The following is a 24,572-nucleotide window of genomic DNA, read 5'->3' as shown; positions in this document are numbered from 1 at the left end:
CCCTGTGCCGCCCCGCGCGGCCAGGGCGCGGGGTGGTGACGCGGCTCTGCCAGCCGTGTTTCTCTCTGTGCCTCGTTCCCCCTCAGCGCCAGGGGAGGGGCTCCAGGGGTTCCCGCGCAGGTCTCGCTCTGATCTGCACTGGGTTTGCAAGCCCTGCCGGGACCTGCGTCCACCGCGGGGTCGTCTGCCCGTGCTGGAGTAGGCACAGGCACAGGCTCTACTGGGGCTGGAGTGGCCCCAGCAGCAGCTGGTCCGGCTCCGCCGCCCCTGCCCCCGCGGATACTAGGGCTGCGGCACACGAGGACGCTGCGGTGTTCACTTTTAGCGCAAATGGTGATGTGGCCGGCAGGAGAGTGGTGGTCCCCCGGGCCGTGGACCTTCCTCGACTGCCTTATGGACACTCCTCCCGTGTCGGGTGACTGTATGTCCGAGGGAACACAGGTGGTTCTCGCAAGAAGTCAAAGCTAAGGTCGAGGAAGTGGTTGATTGTGCCTTTGCGCAATCCTCTCCTGGATTGCAGAGGTGGCTTCTCTGGCCGTGCTGATGCTGCAGGGGACATGGTGTCAGGTGATGCTGAGCTGACTCCCAGTCAGGCATCTGCCTCTGTTCCTGTGGGGTTCACGGGATGGGACTTAGCAGGTTCTGCCATCTTACCAGGGGGTTGCCAGGCTTTCTCTGTGCTTAGGGGTGTTACTCATAACACTTATCAGCCCTTTTTGTGGAAAGCTATGATGGAACTCCATGATAAGGTCGGACAGTATGGTCTGGGGTCTGTGGAAGTCATGCAGCTGCTTTGAGTGTTTGCTGCTGATTTGCTGACACCTTATGACATCCAAAGTTTGGCTTGTGTTCTTTTTCAACCTGTAGAATATGACATTTTTGAGTCTAAATGGACTCAGTTGGCAGTCAGGGCAGTGGAGCGGAATGCTGTGCTGGGTCTACAGGTTCCCAGGCGTCTGATTGGCACTGATGTGCTGTGGGGCACAGGCAATTATGCTGGTCCTAATCAGCAGGTTGGTTCCGATCCCCTTGTGCTTGATCAGTACCAGACAACAGGTGTGGCAGCATTGGTTCAAACCATAGAACTGGCTGCTTCAAAGGAGTGATTTGTGACTCTTGTCCAGGGGCTGATGAGTCTTTCCTATGATTTGCAGGGAGGCTGACCACCTTTGTGGAGAAGCAGGTGGCAGATTCTAAGGCAAGGAGGCTTGTGCTTACACACTTTGTGAGATGTAACTGCAATGCCGATTCTAGAAGAATCATAAAGGCTTTTTCTGGTGATCCGTCTATCTCCCAGATGGCGGAGGCCTGTGCAAAGATAGGAACCTCAGGTCCTAAAATGACTGCCTTGGTCTACTGCTGTGCAGCCAGTCTGGGCAGTGCCGCAGGGCAGGCAGTAACAGCAAGGGAATGCTCAGGCCAGCAAGAAACACAGAAAGGTCAAGAAAGAAAGCACAGAAGGTCATAACTCCCTTGTTTGTGTGTGGTTGGTGTGGAAGGCCAAACCATACCCCAAATGTCTGTAAGGCAACTGTTCATGCTAATGGCCAGGCTTTGCTGAGCTCAGGAAACGGAGAGCGGAGCGTGAAGGGGAGACATGCCCAGACACAAGCTTCTCTCCAAGCCCCAGAGCTACCCCCAGATGGAGGTCTGCTTAGCTGGCTTGCAGCCAGAACCCATGGCTCAGCAGGTGTTGATGTCTGCACAGCAGCAACAGTTGTCTTAGATTCTTGCAAAATACACAAGGTTCCCCTGGAACCTTGGTCCCTTGGCTGAGGGCATGAGTGCTCTCCTTATGGGGAGATATAGTGCCACCCTTCAGGGCATTATTGTGCACTTGGGACTTAGTGATGTAGATTTCACAGGACAGATTTGTGCCATGGTCTTCACACTCACCCCCCGCCCCATCACAATCCTGGAAGGGATACAGATTGCTTAACTTGTACCCTTTAAGTCTTCTGTTTGCAGGACAGTTGATGGGTCAAAAGGAGATGGCGGTTTTGGATCCACTGGGCCGCCTCAAGTTCGCTGGACCGCTGTCCTGACCAAAGAACATCCTGAGATGCTGTGTACCCTGTCGATCCCTGGTGTTACACTGCTGGAGATCTGCCATCACAGGCCTCTTGACAGCGGCGCAGATGTCACAGTTCTCTCCCTTGCCGCCTGGCCCCCGGAGTGGCCCTTGGATCTGGTGGAGAGGCCTGTCGTGGGATTGGGAGGGATGGTGCAATGCTATGTGAGCCAGCAGCCTGTGCTGGTCGTGAACCCAGAGGGACAGATGGCCTTGATTTGGCCTCATGTTACTTCAATTCCTGCTAACCTCTGGGGAAGGGATGTCCTGTCTGCATGGCAGGTGCGCATTGGGACAGACTTTAGATGGGGGCCACTGTGGTGAAGGGCGCAGAGTGTCCTATTGCCTCCTTTACGGTGGCTGGTGGACAAACCCATCTGGGACAACCAGTGGCCCCTCCCTCAAGACAAATTAGTTGCCCTTCAAATCCTGGTACAGGAGCAGTTGGACCAGGGTCATCTGGAGATTTCTACCAGTCCCTGGAATACTTCTGTCTTCTGCATCAAGAAAAAATCTAGGAAATGGATGTTGTTACAACACCTCCGAAAGGTCAATGCCATGATGGAAACATTGCAGGCGGGCGTGCTGTCGTCTACCATGCTTCCCGCAGACTGGCTGGTCCTCATAGTAGATTTGAAGGATTGTTTTTTTTACAATTCCTTTGCATCCCAATCACAGAACCGAAGTTTGCCTTTTCAGTGCCAGCAATTAACAATGCTGCACAGCGATATCAGTGGAAGACTTTGCCCCAAGGGATGCGAAATTCTCCAGCCATATGCCAATGGTATGTGGCCCATGCCTTGTCTGGAGTTTGCAAGCAGTTTCCTGATGCCCATCTTTACCACTATATGGATGACATTTTGATGGCTGCATCCACCCAGGATGAGCTGCTGAGGATACAGCCTCAGTTGCTCGATGCTTTGCATTTTCATGGGCTGCAGGTGGCTCCAGAAAAGGTTCAACAACAACCTCCTTGGAAGTATTTGGGGGTCAAAATTCTGGAATGGACAATCCAACATCTGGAGGTGCAACTTGTGCATCCGGTGAAGACACTGAATGATGCCCAGAAATTGGTAGGTGTCATCACTTGGTTACGTCCATACTTGGGACTGACCAATGCACAACTGTCTCCACTCCATGATTTGTTGAAAGGAAACTCTGATCTAAGAGTCTCTCTGATCTAAGAGTCTCATGCACATTGACCCCAGAGGCACGTCAGGTGCTGGAGGTGGTTCAGCGAGCTGTTTCTGCTTGCCAAGTTTATCATATTAATTCCTCTGTTGATGTCACTGTGTTCATTATCACTCCAGATTTGCATCCCACAGGCACCATTGGCCAATGGAGTGACAAATAGTCTGATTCTTTGCACATCTTGGAATGGGTTTTCCTGCCCCATCAGCTGCAGAAGACGGCAGCTGCATTGTTTGAACTAATCACTCTCTTGATAATCAAATGCCAGCAGCAGTGTTTGCAATTGATGGGTGCAGATCCTGCAAAGATCATACTCCCAGTACAGTGGGAGGATTTTGACTGGATCTTTGCAAACAGTTTGTCTCTGCAAAGTGCTCTTGAAAACTTTTCAGGGCAGATCACTTATCTGCCCAGCCACAAGCTACTGCAGGTGGCGAAATTCACACAAATCTCTTTGCAGCCCAAAAAGTCAGAAACCAGTGCACTGACTTCACCGTCTTCACTGACAGTTTGGGGAAAACAGAGAAGGCCATTGTTACTTGGAGGGCTGGATCTGAGTGGCAGGTCCTGGAAGGTCATGAGGATGGGTCAGCCCAATTGGTTGAATAGAGGGCTGCTGTCATGGCATTTGAGAAATTTTCCCAGGAACCTTTCAGTTTGGTCACAGATTCTGCCTATGTGGCCGACATCGCACAGCAGTTGGGTCATTCGGTTTTGAAGGAGGTCAGTAATCCTGCCTTGTTTCATTTACTGAAGACCTTGTGGTGTGCCATTCAGACCCAAGTTCATCCGTACTATGTTCTGCATGTAAGGAGTCACACCAGTTTGCCAGGGTTTGTAGTGGAAGGTAATGCAAGGGCTGACAAGTTGGCTAACCCAGCATGGGTAGCGCCTCAGCCTGACACACTTGCGCAGGCCAAGGCATCACATGGGTTTTTCCATCAGAATGTACATTCCTTGCAGAAGCAGTTTCAGCTGATGCCAGCTGAGGCTTGTGACATTTTAAAGTTGTGTGACAACTGTTGCATGCTTGCTGCACCTTTGCTGGTAGGGGTAAGCCCCAGAGGCATTAGTGCCTTGGAGCTTTAGCAGAATGATGTCACCTAGATTGCTGAGTTTGGCTGGCTCAAGTATGTGCATGTCACTGTGGATACGTTCTCCTCTGAGATGTGGGCTTCTGCTCACACTGGAGAAAAGGCCCACGATGTCCTTGCCCACTGGAGGCAAGGCTTTGCCGTTCTGGGCGTACCTTCTGCTGTGAAAACCGACAATGGTCCTGCTTACACATTGCAGAAGATGCAGCAGTTCCTGCAGTTGTGGGGTGTGTCACACAGGTTTGGTATCCCTCATTCTCCGACTGGTCAAGCTATTGTAGAATGCGCTCATGGGACTCTGAAGTGGGTTCTTCAAAAACAAAAACAGGGAATGCAGGTTGAAACACTGCACAGTCGGTTGGCAAAAGCTTTGTGTATTCCATCAATCATCTTACTGTGCCACAGAATTCAAATAATCCTGTCATTTTCAATCATCACCTTTCGTTGCAGGCTTTGGATGAGACACATCAACCTTGAGCAAAGGTTCGGGTGTAGAATTTAGTCACCAAACAGTGGGAAGGTCCCTATGACCTTATTGTGTCGAGGCATGGGTATGTGTGTGTATCCACAGATCCTGGGGTACGTTGGGTACCTTCGAAGTGTGTTCATCCTGACCTACAACCACAGGGACAGAATCCGGCCGATGGGCAAAATGGAAACTCTGACCAAACTGAAAGTCATCAAGTGGATGAATCGAGTGATCACTCAGATGCAGATGATGTGAGTGATTACTCCGATGGTTCCTCCATGAGTGAACACTGAACATTGTTATTGTTAATTTTTCCTTTTAACATTGATCATTTTTTCTTTTTTTTATAAAACGGAAAAAGGGTGAGATGTCACCTTGTTCTTCCAAGTTCTTCTAAGCCTTCTGGTGTTTACATTTTTGTGACGGAGTTGTTTTGCATTCCTTTCTGGAGGAGGAGAAATTGGATGGCCTGTTGGTTTGACCAGTGTTGGTGGAGAGGTGGCAATTTCATCCTCCAATCCAGGGTCACTTTTGGAATTCAAGATATATTGAGGTAGAGAAATAAACTTCCTTCTTTTTACCTTGAAGGTTTCAGAGTGTGTGTCATTCATCTTGTGTCCTGTTGCAACAAGAGTCCTAATATACTTATGTTATATATGCTTAAGACTCCTGGGCTTGCTATTGCCCCACTGAGTGTGCTGCATTTTAGACTACTTTACATGGACTTAAGATCTTACAACTTTTCTTCTGTTTTCTATAGAATGTTCTCCTCGATTTATTGAAAGTGTCTCAAATCCAGCATCTGGCGAAAATCAAAGGAAGGGATAAGCAGTATAACTACATCCTGAAAGCTTGTATACATTTCTTTTATCCTGTTAATATAATCAAATCTCTTACCTTCAAACTTTCATCATAGATTTATTCCTGGTGAGAAAAACAAAAGGTGATAAATTCTGAAAAAAACATAGGTCATAAACTGAGCTTTTCTGCAAAGCTGCCTACAAATAGGAAGTCAGACTATTCCAAATTAAATTAAATTTCACATTTTCTATTATGTGATGTATTGGCTATTACTTTAAAGTGAAAGTAATTACAGGAAAGTAGAAATTTTCTCATATTATTATTGCCGTTATTTTCTATGAGTGAAAAAAATCACAAATAACTAAAATGCAGCCTGTGAAGTTTGAATTTCAAAATAATGGTTTAAGTCTGTTTTGTCTGGGAAAAAACAAAGATAGGATTCAATGTAGTTTTTTATTCTTCATTCTAACGTATCTTTTTGGATTCGCAATTTTTTTCTTTTCTTTTTAAAGATAAACTCACAAATAAGTTTTTTTATTAAGCATTTCATTACCATGACCTTTTTACTACAAACATTTGGGCAGTGATCTCCAGCAAATGGGTTAGAGAAAATAAATAACTCTCCTCGTCATTTCCCATGGTCTGCCAGCATGGTAAACCAGCTTCTGCAGATGCCCTCCTTGACATCAAAACACAGGGGCCTGTAGGAAATAAAAAAATGCCAGATATCTCCTGATACCCAGGAAGGTTCTGTGTGCGGTAGTAGAATTCTGTGTGCTTTGATAAGTGCCACTGTGCTAAATCAGAGCAGTGTGCAGGTTAACTTTGTGACCTTCCTGAAGTTGATTTGTTCCCCCATAGACTGTCTTTGACACAGCCTATAACACAGACTGTCAAAACTACTAAAGTAAAAGACAGCAATATTTATTTTGCTTTTAAGTCATCCTTCCTCTGTGCTTGTCCTGGTTTAGGGCAAATTTGGAGGAGAATTTCCAAATTAGGGCCTCTCCAGTAAGCAAACCCCCACGCCCCCCCCCTCCCCCCCCCAACTGGTTCGGGAAGGATTCCTCAGAGAGAAGTGGAAAGAACCTGTTTATTTAATAGGCACAGCACCCCCCAGCACACAAAATGAACAATACCGGATGGCAACACTCTGAAAAGAGATGACAAATTCAGAAAGTCTCTCGTGGGGGGTGGTCACTCTGTTCTCAGTCCCTCCGGCACTGGGGCAGCTGCTGCAGGCCACAAGGGGCAGACTCTTGGTGTTTCCCAGGTCCCAGTCCGGAGCAGGTTCGAAATGGTCAGAAAAAGGAAAGGAGAAACAGTCCAGGAAGAAATTTGGACAGTTTAGCTAAACTAGCTAATGAGCAAAAGCAAGCAGAAGCCAAGCAAGCAAGAGCAAGAGAGAGCAAAGCAAAAAGCAAAAGCAGAAAAAGCAAAAGCTGCAGTCTCTGTGTCCCGCCAGGCTGATAAGAAAACCAAAACAAAACTTTCCCTCTTCAGAGCCAATCTTAAAGATACAGAACATAATATCCAACATTAACAGAACACATGAATGGGGATACAAGCATCATAACGTCACCCTAGGACAGTGCTGCTCTCAGGTACCTTGGCAATCTCCTGTACAATTTCACATGCTTTATTTTTTCCATCAGCTGTGTGCAGGGTGTTTTTGTGTGAGGGAGTGCATTCTTTGCAGAGCCCCATTCTGTCACCCTGACATTTCACATGTGCTTTGAGTGCCTGGGCCTGGTTTCTAGAAACAATTCAGAACAGTTTTGTAGTCTCCTGCAGTTTGAATATCACTACTGTTATATATAACATATTTGGAGACACAGCAGACTTTGTTTAAGGGAATTGTTTTCAAAGCAGTATTATTCATATTAAAAACTAAAAGGAAATGCAATCTACCTGCATTTGAGGGAGAAAAAAACCCCAATCAAACCTAAGCCTATCACACCACCACCACAAAAACAAACAAACAACAAACCTAAACCAAACCAACAAACTAAAACAAGTCAGCCTTCTCTTACTACTGCAGATGCAAATTCTAATGACAACTTTTACAGGGCTTTAAAATCTTGTTTGTAGTTTTCTAAGCTTGAAAGCTGTCTCAGACAGGGTAGCCAGAAACAAAGCCTTACCTAAGGATGAAGGCAACAATCTGTAGGACAACAGCATGATGGTTTTTTGAGACAAAAGGGTTCCCAGAAGGCTGTGGTTAATTGTCTTTTTCATTCCTTCCATCTCAGTCCCTAATTCATTCTCAATCCTTTCCCACTAGCAATAGCAGATGGGGTATTTGTGGTAAACTTTTTTACATTAACTATTGTTCCTTGTTTCCATGGGCATTGGCACAAAAGGCCTTTTGCTGCTCTGAGCAACCTTGTGACTCAAGTAGATGCCCACTTCTTAGTGCCTAAGGCCAGCCCTAAGACATCCTGTTTCCCTCAGTCACACACTCTTTGTAGAGTCAATAATGATAAATCAAACAGTGCACTGAGATCATCTGAACTGAGAGGATACCAAAACAATAAAAATATCTTGAGGCAGTATGTTCTGATCACTGTCATCACTGAAGCAGTGGATGATCAGATCGAAAGTACGAGATGTGGCTTTAAAAGGGAACATACTTTTATAGTTTTGTTATCTCAATGTCTAATACATAAAATCCTTTTCAAGAAAAATTGAAACATGTTTAAATTTAGATAACCACCTCTTCATATATTGATTTCCTTGCCCCATATCAAAGAACACAGAATTCAATTTTTTTAAAGGTTATAAAGGTTATAAAATATACCTGGTTAAATAACTACGGTAGAGACTATCCTGTGTTCAGCATCTTCAGGCATCAGACCTACAAGGATTGTTTAGGTTTTCCACAGAGTATTGTTCAGGATCTCTGTGTTTACATTGATTTAACACCCCAAAATGTCTTTTGTACTAATTGCAAGTGCATAACCTCATAATCTGTAAGTCAGGGTAAAATCAATGAGTGCCTTTGCTTTAACTTTTGGTATTCCCATGTCTTTTTCCTCCCAGAATACAGTCACTTATTACACCTTAAACTGATTAAACACTTAATAGACTCCAGATATATTTTTGTCTTGGTAATATTCATCTACTAGGCATTATATAATGATTTTTGATTTCCCAGCACAAGGCTGAAGGGAGCTAATGTATAAATTTTTCAATCCTTTTAAAAATTTTTTTAAAAACACCAAAATGGTAACTAACATCAGCTGAAAATATCAGAAGACAGGCTAAAAAACACACAAGTAGTTTGTTGTATAATGATAGCCAAAGTGTTATCATCCCAATGCTGTGAAGACTGTGTGCCAGGAAAAGGGCTTTTGAAATCCAGAATCTCACCAACATTCAGAACTATAAAATCCATCTGCAAGCTAGATATTGTCTTTTTAACCCGCAATACAATCTAGTTTGATCCCACTGAAGGAAATAACAGACATGGATTCTCTGTCATGATTCAAGATCATTCTAATTTGAAGTAGAGTAGTATGTCAAATGTAGGACTAGTGGCCCAGTGGCTTTATTTGTGCCTGTCTGTGCACTAGAATGTACATAGGGTATAAAGAAGTTAGTATTTGTACAGTAGTCTGATAAATAACAACATTTTAATCTCTCATCAACTATGACCAAAGGCCAAACACTTCTGTTATTGCTTTTGTGTCCTCAGAAGTTACATACTTATGTCTGTGCATAGGAATTACTGTATGTGCACCCAACAGATACTCACCACAATGCTCCCATTGTGAAGAGAGTTAAAAATCCTATGACACCAAAAACATGTTAATAAATCCTACCTGTAGCTGTATCTGTGTGATAGCTTTTGGTGGGTCCATTTTACAGGTGAAAAGACCCAGAACAGAAAGCAGAGTGGCTTCACATGCTGCACTGACCGTCCAATAGTGGAGGAATTCTAGTAACTGTCCTTTAGTGCTTGTTACTGCACACCCCACAGCAGGGCAGCACTGCAGCCTCCACTACAGAGTGTTAGCTATGGCATTCTCCACTTTGCTTGGCTCACTGCAGAGTAAGAAAGGTACTTTATTAAGTAAAGAGTAACTTCAGCAAACTATGTGAAAATTTTCACAAAGAATAGAAGTCTGATTCATATTCATACAACAAATCCTGGGATAGCAGAATTACATTTAACTGTAAAGAAACTAAATCCTTTACAATGGAAAACACAAAGGAAACCAAATAGTTTTGATTCTCATTCTACTTCTCAAAGAAAATTAATCTTTGAAAATCAGAGGGCTTGGAATTATAGAATTATTAATATGATACTCATAATCAGAAGCCATTTAGTGTTTTCTATCCAGTATATTATGGCAGGAAGATCTACTGAGGGGAGGATATGAAGCATATTAACGTGTGGAAGGTTGCACAGATAGGCTCAGGCACAATGCAAATAGGGGAGCAAAGGGAAAAAATGGGGAAGAAACCAGAGCATTCTGTCATTTACTGTCTCACCTAGCTTAGAGTGGGCAACATACTGTGCTTTTGTCTAGCAATGAAGGATTCTGGTCAAGTTTCAGACGTCTTTGTTCTCACCTTTTGTATGGGTATACAGAGTAAATACAGAAAAATACATGTATGTGTGAAGTGGAACAACTTTGAATATCAAAATTATGAGATATCTTCAGTAGGTTTTTTTGTTTTACAGTTTTGTGACCTTTATGGAGGGGCTTGACAGCTGAGTTAATAGAAGAAATAACAATTGATGATTTTCGAGTGTATCCATAGCAAGGAAGAAGACAAGGCTGTCAGCATGGAAACAGATTAGAAAAGATACATGAACATTTTTGTAAGCTAGACTACGTGCATAAGTAGATGTGTATACCTACCTTATTAAATTTCTGTAAAACTATTGCCAATTGTATTGACAATTAATTGCTTTGCACCAATGAATATAATAAATTATTGTGAAGTAGTTAATGACTTAAGGTTATGCTTTATTAAGAGTATATAAGCTGGAGAACATGCAGAATAAAAAACTTTTTTCTTCTTAGAGCCTGATCACGTGTGTATGTCATGTCCAGCCTAACGGTGACATTTGGTGCTACCTGATGTGATGGAACTGCCAGGTGAGAGGCAGTGAGGTCAGAGCCCATTGAAGCTGAGAGCAGCGGGGTGCAGCTGCCAGTCTGGATCTGATTTTGACACCTGGAAAAAAGGTGAGCTGCTGGGAACAAAGGGAAATAATTTAACAAGCAAAAACCAGATTGTTTTATCTACATGGAAAACTTTCTTAAAAAGAAAAGGAGTTAAAACAACGGACTATTCTCCGCGTAATATTTTAATATGGGCAAAATCTCAAAATTTTAAGACTGATGTAACTACTGCTTTTAGTGCTAGAACTTAGAAAGAAGTTGGAGAAACACTCTGGGAAGTAATTCAGACTGAGGATAAAGCAGCTGCAGATCTATCTCCTACTTGGAGGTGGCTTTATAACACCTTAAAAGAGTGGAAAGCAGAGCAGGATGAAAAAGACTTAGAGGAAGTAAAAAGGGAATCGGAAGAGGAACTCAAAGTTGCTGGGGAGCAGCAGAGGGGAGAAGCTCAGCCTGCTGGAATTTTTTCTGCAGAGATTTTTGCTGGGTCTGTTGCTACGGGAAATGGGCAACATGTTGATAATGCTTCTTCATATTTGTCTGCAAAAGGCTTTAAATCCACATACCCCTCCCCCGTAGAGCAACTAGCTGAACTTAATGTTAAATCTAACTCTGAGTCCTCGGCATGGCAGCTGGCTAAGATAACCTTAAAAAAGAAACATATTGAGCCATCCACTCCTTTGCTTGCTTCTGATTCTGAACTGCACAAACACATGGAAGTATTAACTCTTTCTCCTCCTTTGTCTTCTGATTCTGATAGTGACAATGAGGAAATTACAGAGATTAAAAAGTCTGAATTAGTGCATACTTACTGTTTGTAAAACTAGTAATAGAGATAAGTTTAGTGTTTCAAAACTCTGCCTTCTGATAATGTTATTATAACTGTTCATCAGTCTTTTCAGTGTTGGCAATGTGTTAAAAGGAAAGCAGTTGAGACAGGAGAATGGGATTTAGTGGAAAAAATAGGCCCACCAAAGGACTCAGATGTTATTGATATGGATGTTGCTAATAGTAAAATGGCTTTTCCTGTGTTTAAAGCAGTTCCTAATTCAAGACAAAATGATAGTCATAAAGTTTTTGCATGGAAAATTGTGTAATATCTTCAGTCTAAAGTAGATAATTTGATATTAATTCTGCTGAAGTAATGCAATTAATTCATATTATTAATACAGATGTGCTGTCTCCTAATGATATTGTGCATTTGGCTACAGTTTTGTTTCAACTAGTACAATGTGGAGTATTTCAAAACAATTGGAAGCAATTAGCTGAGTGAACAGCTTTAAATAATATGCAAGTACCTCAGCAACACCCTCGTCATGCTGTAAGAGTTGATGTTTTGCTTGGTCAAAGACCTTTTTCTAATCCAAATTTACAGGCACAGTAGGATCCCCTAGTTTTAACTAAAACAATAGAAATAGCAGCTCCAAAACCAACATATGTCACTATAAAACAAAATCTTAAAGAGCCTTTTCTCCAATTTGTAGAAAAAATTGCTGCAACAATTGAAAAACAGGTAGAAGATAAAAATTTAAGAGAAATTCTACGTAAACAATTAGCCAGAGAAAACACAAAGATTTTCAAAATATTACTGAAGCACTGCCATGAGATCCCTCTGTCCCTGAGATGATCTCATCATGTTCAAAAGTTGGCACAGTTTAACATAAAATAACTGCATTAGCAGCAGCTCTAAAATCTCCACCAAAATGTTTTTTCTGCAGGGAACAAAGTCATTTACGATCACAGTATCCTAAAAATGTTGAACAGAAAGTGAAGTCTAAAATGAATCTTACTTGTAATAGATGTAGTAAAAATAGCACTTTGCCAAATAACGTAAATCAAAATATCATGCAAATGGACAATTATTACAGGGAAACGAGAAAAAGAACGTGAAAAGGCGTGTGTGAACACAGATACCTCAGCAATCACAAGCCCTTCGATCACTGCAAAGTTATCCATTTGTGAACAATACTCAGGGGCAACAATTAGCTCAACACAGATTGATATACCCGCTGCAGACAGAGTAACTATTAATACTCATGATGCTGTTAAAGTACCTTTACAAGCATAAGGACCTATTGATAAAAGTCTCAGTGCTCTTTTAATTAGAAGATCTAGTGCTACTTTAATGACTTAATATATATATTAAGGCAATTAATGCTAATTACACAGAATAAATTTGTGCTATGATTTCAACTAATTATCCACCAGTTACTATACCTAGAGACTCATCTTGCTCAAATTGTTCCTTTTTTGAGTTGTGTTCCCAAAACAGAAAATCGACTATGTTCCACTGAAAACTTCAGATCTACTGAGATGCCTCAAGTTTACTAGACAAAACGAGTGACAGCTCAGTGACCTACACTGACGTGCACCTTGACTTCTGAGAATGCAAAACCTCGACAAATAAAATTGAATGATCTGCCAGACACAAGAGCTGATATTACAATTGACTCTTTATACTCATGGCCACCACAGTGGCCAGTGCAAACAAGTGACACTGGAGTGGTTTAGCTAGGAGACACCACAGTAGATAGAATTTCACTTAACAATATTTTGATCACAAATCCTGAAGGATAGACAGCAACTATAAGGCCATATATTACCTCTGCTCCTTTGAATCTATGGGGTTGAGTTTACCTTAGTCAATGGGTAAAAAAATTACCACAGATTTTTAATAGGGTTCACTGTGTTACAAAGTATTCAGCAACCCACTCTTGCTTTAACCTGGTTGCCCACCAAACCTATGTGAGTCAATCAATAGCCTCTGACTGATGAAAAATTAATTGCCCTACAAACGTTAGTTCAAAAACAATTAGTTGCAGGTCATATAAAACTTTCATGCAGTCCATAGAACACTCCTGTGTTTGTTATAAAAAGAAATCTGGTAAGTAGAAACTTATACATGATTTAAGACAAATTAATGCTGTAATGGCTACCATGGGAGCTTTACAGCCTGGTTTACCATCCCCTACTATGATTCCCATGGACTGGAAAATTACTGTAATGGCTTAAAAAAATGGTTTTTTTACAATTCCCTTAGCTGAACATGACAAAGAAGAATTTGCATTTACAGTGCCCACAATTAACCATTGCAAACCAACACAAAAATATCAATAGAAATTTCTACCCCAAAGAATCAAAAATTCTCCTAATATTTGTCAGTGGTTTGTAACCCAAGCATTGTTTCTGGTAAGAGAAAAATTTCCTGATTACTATTGTTATCATTACATGGATGATATTTTGTTAGCAGCCAAAAAACAAGAGCAGTTGACTAAGTTGCAATCTTTTGCTATAACTTCTTTAAAAAGTTATAGCCTGTGTGTAACTCCAGAAAAAATTCAAACTGTTGAACCTTGGAAATGTTTAAGTCTCATTGTGTCTCAAAAACAAGTGAGACCTCAAAAAATTCAATTACAAAACAAGGTTGAAAATTTAACTAATGTACAAAAATTAATGAGATCAAGTAATTGGATAAGACCTTATTTGAAACTTACTAATTCACAATTAGAACCTTTTAGAAATATTGAAGGGGTCAGACAATCCTACTAATGTCCATGTGCTGACCCCAAAAACTCTTTCTGTTCTTGAAAAGGTTGAAAAAGTTCTCTGTGAAAAATTTATTTCTTGCATTGATCTGACACAAATAGTGCAAGTGTTCGTTCTGATTGACAAAATGATTCCTTTTGGAATTCTTATGCAATGAAATGATCAGGAAAAAAAAATCCTTTACATATTCTAGAATGATTATTTTTACCTTTCAAACTTGTGAAAACTGCTCACAGTCTTTTTGAATTGATTACTGAAATTATTATTAAGGCTCGAAAATGATATAGTAAATTATTAAGCCAAGATCCTAAAAAAATTGTTTTACCTGTCCAAAATTAGTACTTTGAGTAGTATCTTGCCAACAATTATCAGTTGCAAATGACTATGACTACTTTCATAAGTGTCTTATCATTCACCAAGTCACCCCTTCTTAAAATTTTTTCAAGAAATACCTGTTAGTCAGAAACAATTGAACATGGAAAGTCCTGTTGATGGACCAACTGTTTTTACAGATAGTTCTGAAAAAACAGAAAAAGCTGCAGTTACTTAGAAAGTCAATAGTGATTGACGACATGTGATCAAATTTCAAACAAGATCACCTCAAATTGTTGAATTGTGAGCCATGACAACAGCATTTCAGTTGTTCCCTCAAGCTGTGAACATTGTTACAAATTCTACTTATGTATCAAATTTGACCAAAAAGTTATATAAAGTTGTTTTATCTGAAATCCATCATTGTCCTTTATTTGAGGTATTGTTGAAATTGTAAAATAGAATCCAGCAACGCACCGAACCAGATTTTGTACTGCACATTCGCAGTCACACTTCTTTACCAGGATTTTTCACTGAAGGGAACACTGTAGCTGATGCTCTTGTTGCCAATGCTGCTTTAATAATTCCTAATCATAGACAACAAGCAATTTTGTCTCATCAATTTTATCATCAAGGAGCTCAAACTCTGCAGTTGCAATTTAGCCTTAATAACATTGATGCTCATTCAATTGTCGCTGCATACCCTAATTGTCAAAATTTACATATTCCTGCATATTATGGAATAAATCCCAGAAAGTTGCAAGCTTTACAACTCTGGCAGATAGATATTACTATTTAAAAAAACTGAAACATATACATATGTCAATTGATACCTTTTCTCATACTATTGTAACAACTGCACATGCAAGTGAAAAAACTGAAAATGTTATTCATCGCTTTCAAAAGACTTTCTCTGTTTTAAGAATGCCTCAACAAATTAAGACTGACAATAGTTCTGGTTATGTTTCTCAGAAAACAAAGCATCTTTTCACTGCTTGAAGTGTTGTACATAGTACAAGTATTCCTCATTCTTCCACTGAAAAAGCTATCGTTAAATGTGCTCATAGCACATTGAAACATCAACTTCCAAAACAAAAAAAGAGAATGCAAGGAGAACCCCCCCAGGGACAACTGGACAAAGCAGTTTATGTGCTGAATTTTTTACCCTATAGAAAGACAACTTCTTTACCTCCTTTTTTTTCTCATTTTTCCTCCTTAATTTCAAAAAATTTGAGTTGCAGAAGCCTGTTCAGGTGCAAGTGAAAGATCTAATTAGTGGTCAGTGGAGTGGTCCTGTAGATTTAATAACCAGGGGGAAGGGATATGCTTGTGTCTTTACAGAAAATGGACCACATTAGATACCTGCTCGTTGTGTTAAGCCTTAATGTGGAGCGCACTGGAAGGAACAGAAGATTTCACTGCAACCAAAGAAGAACATGTGGGTGACACTAGCTGAGGCTACACATCAGGACATGCTGTGCCTGTCACGTTCCTCCTAAGAATCCATTCTCTAGGTGTCTTGTCTACCTCTTGATAACTAGCCTTGTCCTTCACAAGCTTTTAATTGTAAACCACTGAATCCTGTACACAATGTAGATTTCTGGGATAGTATCTATGTACACTTACCTCAGTTTTCCGTTGAGCCACAGAAGCTAGAATTGCTGAGATCATTGCAAATAGATGCTTGTGTAATATTTAGATACAAAAGGAAAGACAACAAGGAGGGAGTCTCAAGATGTAAATGCAATGCTAGACATTTACAAAAATGCAAGCTTGTCGTGTAACTACACCTCACGTTATGTGTCAAGTGCATTTAATGTGTCTTTGCAGCTACTGAGAGGCGTGTTTTTAATCTATGGTGATTGTGCTTGAGTTGGTATTAAAAAAAAAAATAAGAGGGAGGTCCCTGCCGTTTGGGGTGGTTGACTCTAATGACACCCAACATAACAACAATGCATCAAAAAACAAGAAACAAGCAATCACTTCAACATAAATTTGCTTCTCAATGCTGGGATGAGGTAGCTTTTTGGGGACCTAGTTCTATTGCTTCTGCATCAATTTCTACACCTAGAGTAGCTTCAGCTCGTACTCTATCTTCCTTAAATAAGCTTAGTTGTTAGCTTGTTAAGCAAAACAATGACACATCTGTGACTTTAAGTAAGTTACTGCTAGATGTAAACAGCATTAGGCATGCAACACTGCAAAACAGAGCAGCTATAGATTTCTTATTGTTATCTCATAGTCATGGATACCAGGAATTTGAAAGTATGTGTTGCATGAATTTATCAGATCACAGTGAATCAATCTACAAAAGCATTGCAAACTCAAAAGAAAGAATCAATCACTTACAAGTAGATGACAAATAGAGATAGCTGAATAGTTTTTTCAAAAGCAGGAGCATCACTGGGTAGCTTAAGACCTTGTTGAAGACTAGATTGTTAATTTTGTTAGTGATTGTAAATATTGCTCTGTGTCTCCCTCATCTGCTTGGATTTTTGCACCAAGCCCTGTAAAAATCCTTGTCAGCTGTGTTTGTTGCTCAAATACAAAAAGGGCGAAGTATGGAGGGGCTTGACAGCTGGCTTGCAAGCAAAGCTGAGTTAATAGAAGAAATAACAATTGATGATTTTTGAGTGTATCCATAGCAAGGAAGAAAACAAGGCCGTCAGCATGGAAACAGATTAGAAAAGATACATGAAAATTTTTGTAAGCCAGACTACGTGCGTAAGTAGATGTGTATACCTGCCTTACTAAATTTCTGTAAAACTTTTGCCAATTATATTGCCAATTGTATTGACAATTAATTGCTTTGCACCAATGAATATAGTAAGTTATTGTGAAGTAGTTAATGACTTAAAGTCACGCTTTATTAAGAGTATATAAACTGGAGAACATGCAGAATAAAAAACTTTTTTCTTCTTAGAGCCTGATCACATGCGTTTGTCACATCTGGCCTAATGGTGACAGACCTTTGTATCTTTCTACTTTTTCTTCATCTTATAGAGTTTCTTGTAATAAGGGATGTTATGCATCTACTGCAGTATGTGGGCTAACAGCTTGATTTGACTGCATTTGACTGCATAAATTCTACAGCTTAGTGTTGAGTGCTGTGAGAGATGAACACTGAAAACTTTTTTGAAACCCTGAATACCAAAAATGAGTGTTTTACCACATGAGTGGCACACTATACCTTCAGGAACAAAATACTTCTTAAAACTTTTCTAAAAGTACTTCTAAAAGTGTGTTGTAGAGCTACAGTAGGTTGGTGTGACAAAGATGGGATGCAGGATATCTCATGTGAGAATATCTTTTTTACTACCATAGCTTCCTTAGTCTAACGCCATTGCAGTCTTTTGTTACAAGCAACAAATATTTTTATTCTTTGTGGGAAAGCAGAGTAGTTTGTTTTTTTTTTTTTTTTTGCTCATGTCTGTAAATATACAGCTAATGTTTGAAAAAACAGAACAGATGCATCCCTTGATGGAGAAAATAACCAAAGTATTTCACTATACACACTTTGCTCTTTCATTTAAGCTCTAATAGTTGTAAAACCCAAAATTATTAAGGGCATAATAACTGGATGAATTTTGCTTTCACACATGAAGCTGACAATAGCATGTAATATGTAATTGCATACAATAACCTCATAGATAAAAAAAAAAAAATCTTTACAGATGGGAAAATTTCCTTCTTCTGGGTCAGTGATAGCCATAGTGAATGGTCTGTCTGATAGACCCAGTAATTTGGTAACTGCCTTTTTAGAGAAGAGAAATTAAGAAAATCCCTTTCTTTCAGCATTTTTTTTTCTAAATGTCCATTCTATGATCATTACATCATGGTATCATTGAATGATTGCTCAGTAAATTTTAGTTGCTGTTGTTGCTACCTGTAGCTTCACTATTTGCACACAATACATTATTGATGAAGTAAATGGTCTGAAAATCAAGCACTAGCCGCACTATCCGCTCTATCTTTTCTCAGCATCACATACAGAGACTTAGTGATTTGGGTGTTCTCTACACATGCCCCTATGTAGTGCATCTCAAGATTTTTCAGATAAAGCCAGTTACAGAAGAAAAATACATTTGCTTTTAGAAGACACTTGGTGAAATCTTGTTTCCTCCTACATAGATCCATTCCAGGAATTTGATCAGAATTTCATGGATTCATAACCTTTCACCTAGGTGGGAATACATATTTGTGATTTGATACAGTAGATGGGATATGGAGTCAAGAAGACACAATAAAAAAGGACACTCAAGCAACAACTATTTACTTGTTCAGACATTGGTTTAGGAAAGCAGGCAAAGGGCCTTGTAGGTATCACGCTTGAGAATGCAAGTGATTCAGAACATATTAGATCAACTGTATTGTGCAAAAGTGTTGTAGAATACAATACGTCTAAGTACAGAAACCTTGTGGCTTTTAAAGTGTGGTGCGACAGTAAATCTGCATTCTATTATTTCCACATTGCACCCTCTAGGCCTTAATAATGATTACAGAAACTAATTCCAGATGATTAAAAGTTTGTGAAAATGCACGTATGTGGCTGCTGCTGGCAGCAACCTGTCCAGCTGAGCTACAGTGCCACATACCAAGTACTTCAACATGATATTAAATTGCTTAGGTCTCTAAAAAATGTCAAAAAATGAAAACTATCAGGTGAAACAACCACCTTTGTTGTTGTAAAGATCTGATATGACAAACATCCCCAAGATCCTATTAAGCTCCCCTACTGAATAAAGAGTTGCACTTAATCTTGTCCACTGACACAGCAGACAAATGCGGCTCTTGAAGTGCACAGTGTGCTGCTGCTGCCCTCTTAGGTCAAGTAAACATAAATAATTGCATATATGCTGTAGTTTCTCTACATTTTCTCAAAGAGTTTTCTATACAAGCTATTAAAAACTGATTATAATAAGAGGCTTGCCTATTGTAAGCTGATGCAACAAGAAATCCAGTCTATTACATGACCTATGAAAAGGTAAGGCTTAGTTTAAGGATATGAGACAATAAGAAAAACAGAATTTTTTCAGTAATTTTATTGGAACTTGTTAGACAGCAAGGCATAAAGTGTGAGAACAAAAATACAGTTAATACCTGTAAAACCTGAAGAAATATTATCAGGGAGAAAAAAGGTTCAGTCCCCCACTATGCACTTCAGGATGAGATACAACTCAGTAACCTTGGTTGGCCGTGAGGTGATTGCATGAAAACTACAGCAAGGATAAGTTATCACCACTTTCCATTCCTTCAACCTTTGTTAAGAGACCTGATTAATCTTTGGTCATTTGCTCCTTTCTTTAAATTTTGTCAAAGACTCAGATATTAGAATTTTAATGGCTGCTGATAGATGTCCTTTGAAACTGCATTGCATAGAGTTTTATTTTGACCTAGACAAATGCTCTCCATTTTCACTTGGCTGTTCACCTCTGCATCTTTGAATTGAGTTCAGCCAGACACAACAGGGAAAGCAGAACAGTTAAGTCACTAAATATAAAAGGATGAGGTCTTGTCCTCTTGCTCACTATTCAAGAACTTAATATCACAAGGCCACAGAGGCACTGTGGGGTCTAAATCACTGTAATTACTGAACATACAAAAGCTGTAAGGCTTGTTGCTTTCGATGGTTTCTGATGACTTCTAAATTGTAGAACAAAAACACAGAATGATATAATCATTTACTTTGCAAAAGACTTCTAAAATAATCAAGTACACCCATTTACCCAGCATTGCCAAATCCACCACTAACCATGTCCCTGAGTGATGCATTTACATATCCTTTAAATACCTCCAGTGCATGGCAAATTGATAAAGGAATCCAGCAAATTCATCTACAGTGGGTGTTTGAAGGTTTTCCAGGTGTAAGTCCTTACTGCATCACCCTTAACTGTGTATGCAGGTGTCATGCTAGGAAGGACATTCTATCCCTGATCATGAAAGCATTGAAGGACAAACGCACATTTTAAGCAGCGGACAAGATAATGTGAGATTATATGGTTTCATAGTAGAAAGAAAGACAAAGTGTGGTATAGCTCCAGTATCCTCACATGGAAAGATTCTGCTTAGGGAGAAGTAGCCCTGGCAATTATATCTATTTATTCTTGGCAGTTACATATCACATACACTTTAAATTCAGACTGCAAAGGAAAAGCTGATTGACCTGCGGCAACTTATTAAAATTATTGAAGTCCTGTGTTTCTTTCACTACTCTGTGCCAGAAATACAAGACTTCTGGAGAGTCTTTCCTTAAAATTAAAAAGTCATAAAAGATCTGACTAAACATTTCCCAACTTGTTCAAAGACTTAAAGTACCTGAAATCTACTGTTTGTTTATTGAACATAAACAAATGAAGGAAAATATCTCTGAAGAATAGCTAAGATTCAAAAGAAATAACACTTTCAGAATGGCACCCATGTTTTCTGGAAAAATAACTGGAGTAATGACCTGAAAGCTTACCTGTGTCTCTCTATATAACTTGGCTATTTAATAAAATATATAGAGAGTCCTTCTATTCTATCCTTATGCAACAATCTTTAGATTATCACCAAAACAGTACTATTGCTAATATTATTTAAAACTGCAAATTAAAGAGCAAATACAAATCTACATGTACTGTTTGTTTATTGAGTTTAAAAAATATCTGTTCACTTAATACTCCTTCTCTCAAAACTCTGTATTTGTTAAAGGCACAACTCCACAACTCCAAATTCAACTCCTGTGGTCAGAGTGGAATTTTTCAAGCGCTGAAGTCTTTTAAATGTTTTTGTTTGAGCAAAATCATAGAACATAGCTCTTGAGGACCCCAAGGAGGTAACAACACAACAAACTAGAAATTTTGTTACAAGCATTTGGCATTGGGGGTTTGAAGATATTTGGTCTCCCCCTGCCTGTAGCAAAGGGGGTTTGAAGAATATGTTTAGTCTCTGTCTAAAGTTGTTTACCCCCTGTCTCGCCATAGCAGTTATGATAATTCCAAATTTTTCCCTGTCCACCCTCAAAGATTCTGTCCTGTAGATTGTCTGTCATAATTTGTTACACCCCTTTGTCCAGAAAATTCGCTGTCAGTTATGATTTTTCCCTTCTGCCATTGGTCTGTGACTTTCCTGCTCCAGGTTATGTTTACATTTGTCACCCGAGACCCCTCCTATCCAGCCACCGATTCATTAGATGGTCACCTTCCGGGATTTTACCCTCTCTCCATAAAAGCTGCTGTTTTTCTCTGTTTCCCGCTCTTTTGCCACTGCCACCTCTTTGAGCTGTCGACACCCGCACTCCGCTGACATCCACCCAGCGCAGCGCTGTGGTTTGCAGCTTCGGCAATACCTGCGTGCCGCGGCCCCGCTCCTGCCCCGCTGCCGCAGCCCTTTGCCGCTACCCATGCGGTTCTGTCCACGCAGCGCTGTCTGCACGGCACTGCTCCCGCCGCGGGAAAGAATAACTCCTGTGTCGTGCTGCTGATTCCACGTGGCGCCGCCCCGGCACCGCTTCTGCGTGGGAAAGAAATAAAGCTCGAAGAAGCAAGCAGAGTCCTTCCTTTTTCCTTTGCTCCGAATCCCTCGACGTTGGGTCCACATTTATCAGCCGCTCCTAGTGGTCCAGGATCCCACCCAGTGGCTGAACCGTGATCCTGCCCTGCCGGCGGCTGAGTCGGGACGCGGTCCCTCCTAGCACATGTGCCAAAAGCGAAAGGGGACCGGTGCCACGCTCCTTCTGCGATCGGGGTGCAATGTTACAAGAATGTGCAAGATCTTGAGTCATTATTTGGGAAACTATTAAAAATTTTCAATGACACTCTCTAGAATTTTATAATACAGCTGTGAATAGAACAAAAGTAGAGGAAAGGGAAAAATGAATGGACAATTTGCCCAGGAATATTTATGAATTTCCAATTTTTCTGGGTGATATAGAAGAAAACACCAGAGGTCAATCTCAGAGGCCAATCACGCTGAGTGCTTGTCACTAAGGAGAACTCAGAATGGCTGCTGCACTGTCAAAGAAAAGAGCAGTCTTTTCCACAATAGCATGTTTCAAGTCAAACAAAACAATGCAATATGTCTAGTGTTATTTTTGTCAGAAAGCATGCACATTTCTGAAAAAGAAGCAAAACCACATTTTGAATATTATTTACAATATTTTTCTCTGGCTTTTCTAAACATGCTTTTCATCTCTCTTTCATTGTTAGTATTCATTTGGTTTTGATATTTATTTCTGCTTGTCCAGTTAAGGTATCTGGGCAACATTTTATACTTTTTTATGTATTTATAAAATCCTATACGTTCTGAGAAGATTTATTTATCATAGTGTAGAATTCAACTGCTTTTGGGGTTACATTTTGGGCAGATCAGATTTTCAATGCTTTCTTTGGTACTCTATAGCCCTGTGTTTGACAGCTTCAGTTACATCACTTTCTAAATTATCACCTGTAATTTTTATTGTGCTGGAAATACAGAAAACTCTGATATGAAACTTCTTTTAGAGCTACACAAATCTTTCATATTCTGCTATTTAAATTTTAGAGTTCACATTACATTCTTCTGTTGAAATTTCAACCTTTCAACTATTACAAGCATCTTCTGATTTTACATAATTTAACAAAGCATTGATTTTATCATTATGCATTTGTTCTGCAATATCTTATGTATATGAGGGCTTAAAACCACTGGTTCAATATTGACCATAAAGAAAAAGCTCTATTGTATCAGAATCTTACTCAGAATATGAATCAGATTTCCACAACTCTGTAACATAAATAACTGCTTTCAATACATCCAACTGGCACATCTTTGTGGCATGTATACATTACCAGTCTCTGGTCAAATTATAGGACAAAGTATTTTTATTACATCATTGGGATTCTGATCTACCTCCCTTTATTGCAAATAAATTGAACTTTATCAAATAATTGTAGCATAAATCTGAATCATGTTTTATGAATCAGAATCAGGCTTACTTCTACAACAGGATGATACCGTCCTTTGCAGATTGTTTCATATTATTTGCTTCAAAGGCTTCAGCTAGTCATTACTCATGTGCTCCACAGTCCTGCACTTCAGTGTTATCTTCCTTTTTCACTTAACCTGTCCTATTAGATATTTTTTTCTATTTATCTGTACAATAGAAAATCAGCTAGACTATATGCTGTAAGTATTTCTTAATAGGGAAATATAAATCAGTGCCTTCCTGGCTTTTGTACTCACGCAACTGGAGAAGTCCAACTTACTGAACTTAAAATGTCACACGAAGTCATTTCCTGACTTATTGGAACGCATATGGTCTATTACTAGTATCAGCCAAAAGCAGGTTGATAGAAGGCTTTCCTTCTAGTGTTTCATTATGTGTCTATGTTTTAATTTTTTGGGTGTGTTTAAATTTTATATTAATCTTCATTGTGCATACAGAAGTACAGAAGTACTCAGCTGTCAGATGAAATCAAATTTTGTGACCTCTTTGAAGGTTTGTATGCATCACAGACTTTCATGTAGCCCAAAAATTGCCGTGCTTGATATTGACTTTGATATAAAATTTGTGGAGTGTGTTTTAGTCTAGCCACTTCAAGATCTCTCATTTACTGATGCGAATAGTTCTAGGCCAAATTTAGATAATTTGACATAGAAGTATCCCATTAATTTAGAAAAACATCTATTTTGATGTCAAGCAACTGCATACATCAGTTATTTAGGCTTGTATGTTTAAATTTATAAGAAAAAGGTAATTTGAATAATTCTGTCACCATTATCTCTAGGCTAATTTTGCATTTGCTTCTGATCCATCTTTTGTTGTCTTGCTTCATTTGCAACTATTTGTTCTTGCAAAATCTTCAACATCCCTTTGTTAGGTGGGCTACCATTACATATCAGTGCTATTTCCCAGGTGGTTTTTAAAATCACTGGGGGTGCTTTGGAATTTCTGGTGTCAGATATGCTGAAGCCTGACTATTAACACACAG

Source organism: Agelaius tricolor, unplaced genomic scaffold, assembly GCF_023055355.1.
Source record: "Agelaius tricolor isolate 1412-34295 unplaced genomic scaffold, bAgeTri1.0.p SCAF_27, whole genome shotgun sequence".
Lineage (NCBI taxonomy): Eukaryota > Metazoa > Chordata > Aves > Passeriformes > Icteridae > Agelaius > Agelaius tricolor.
This window is presented reverse-complemented; position numbering follows the sequence as displayed.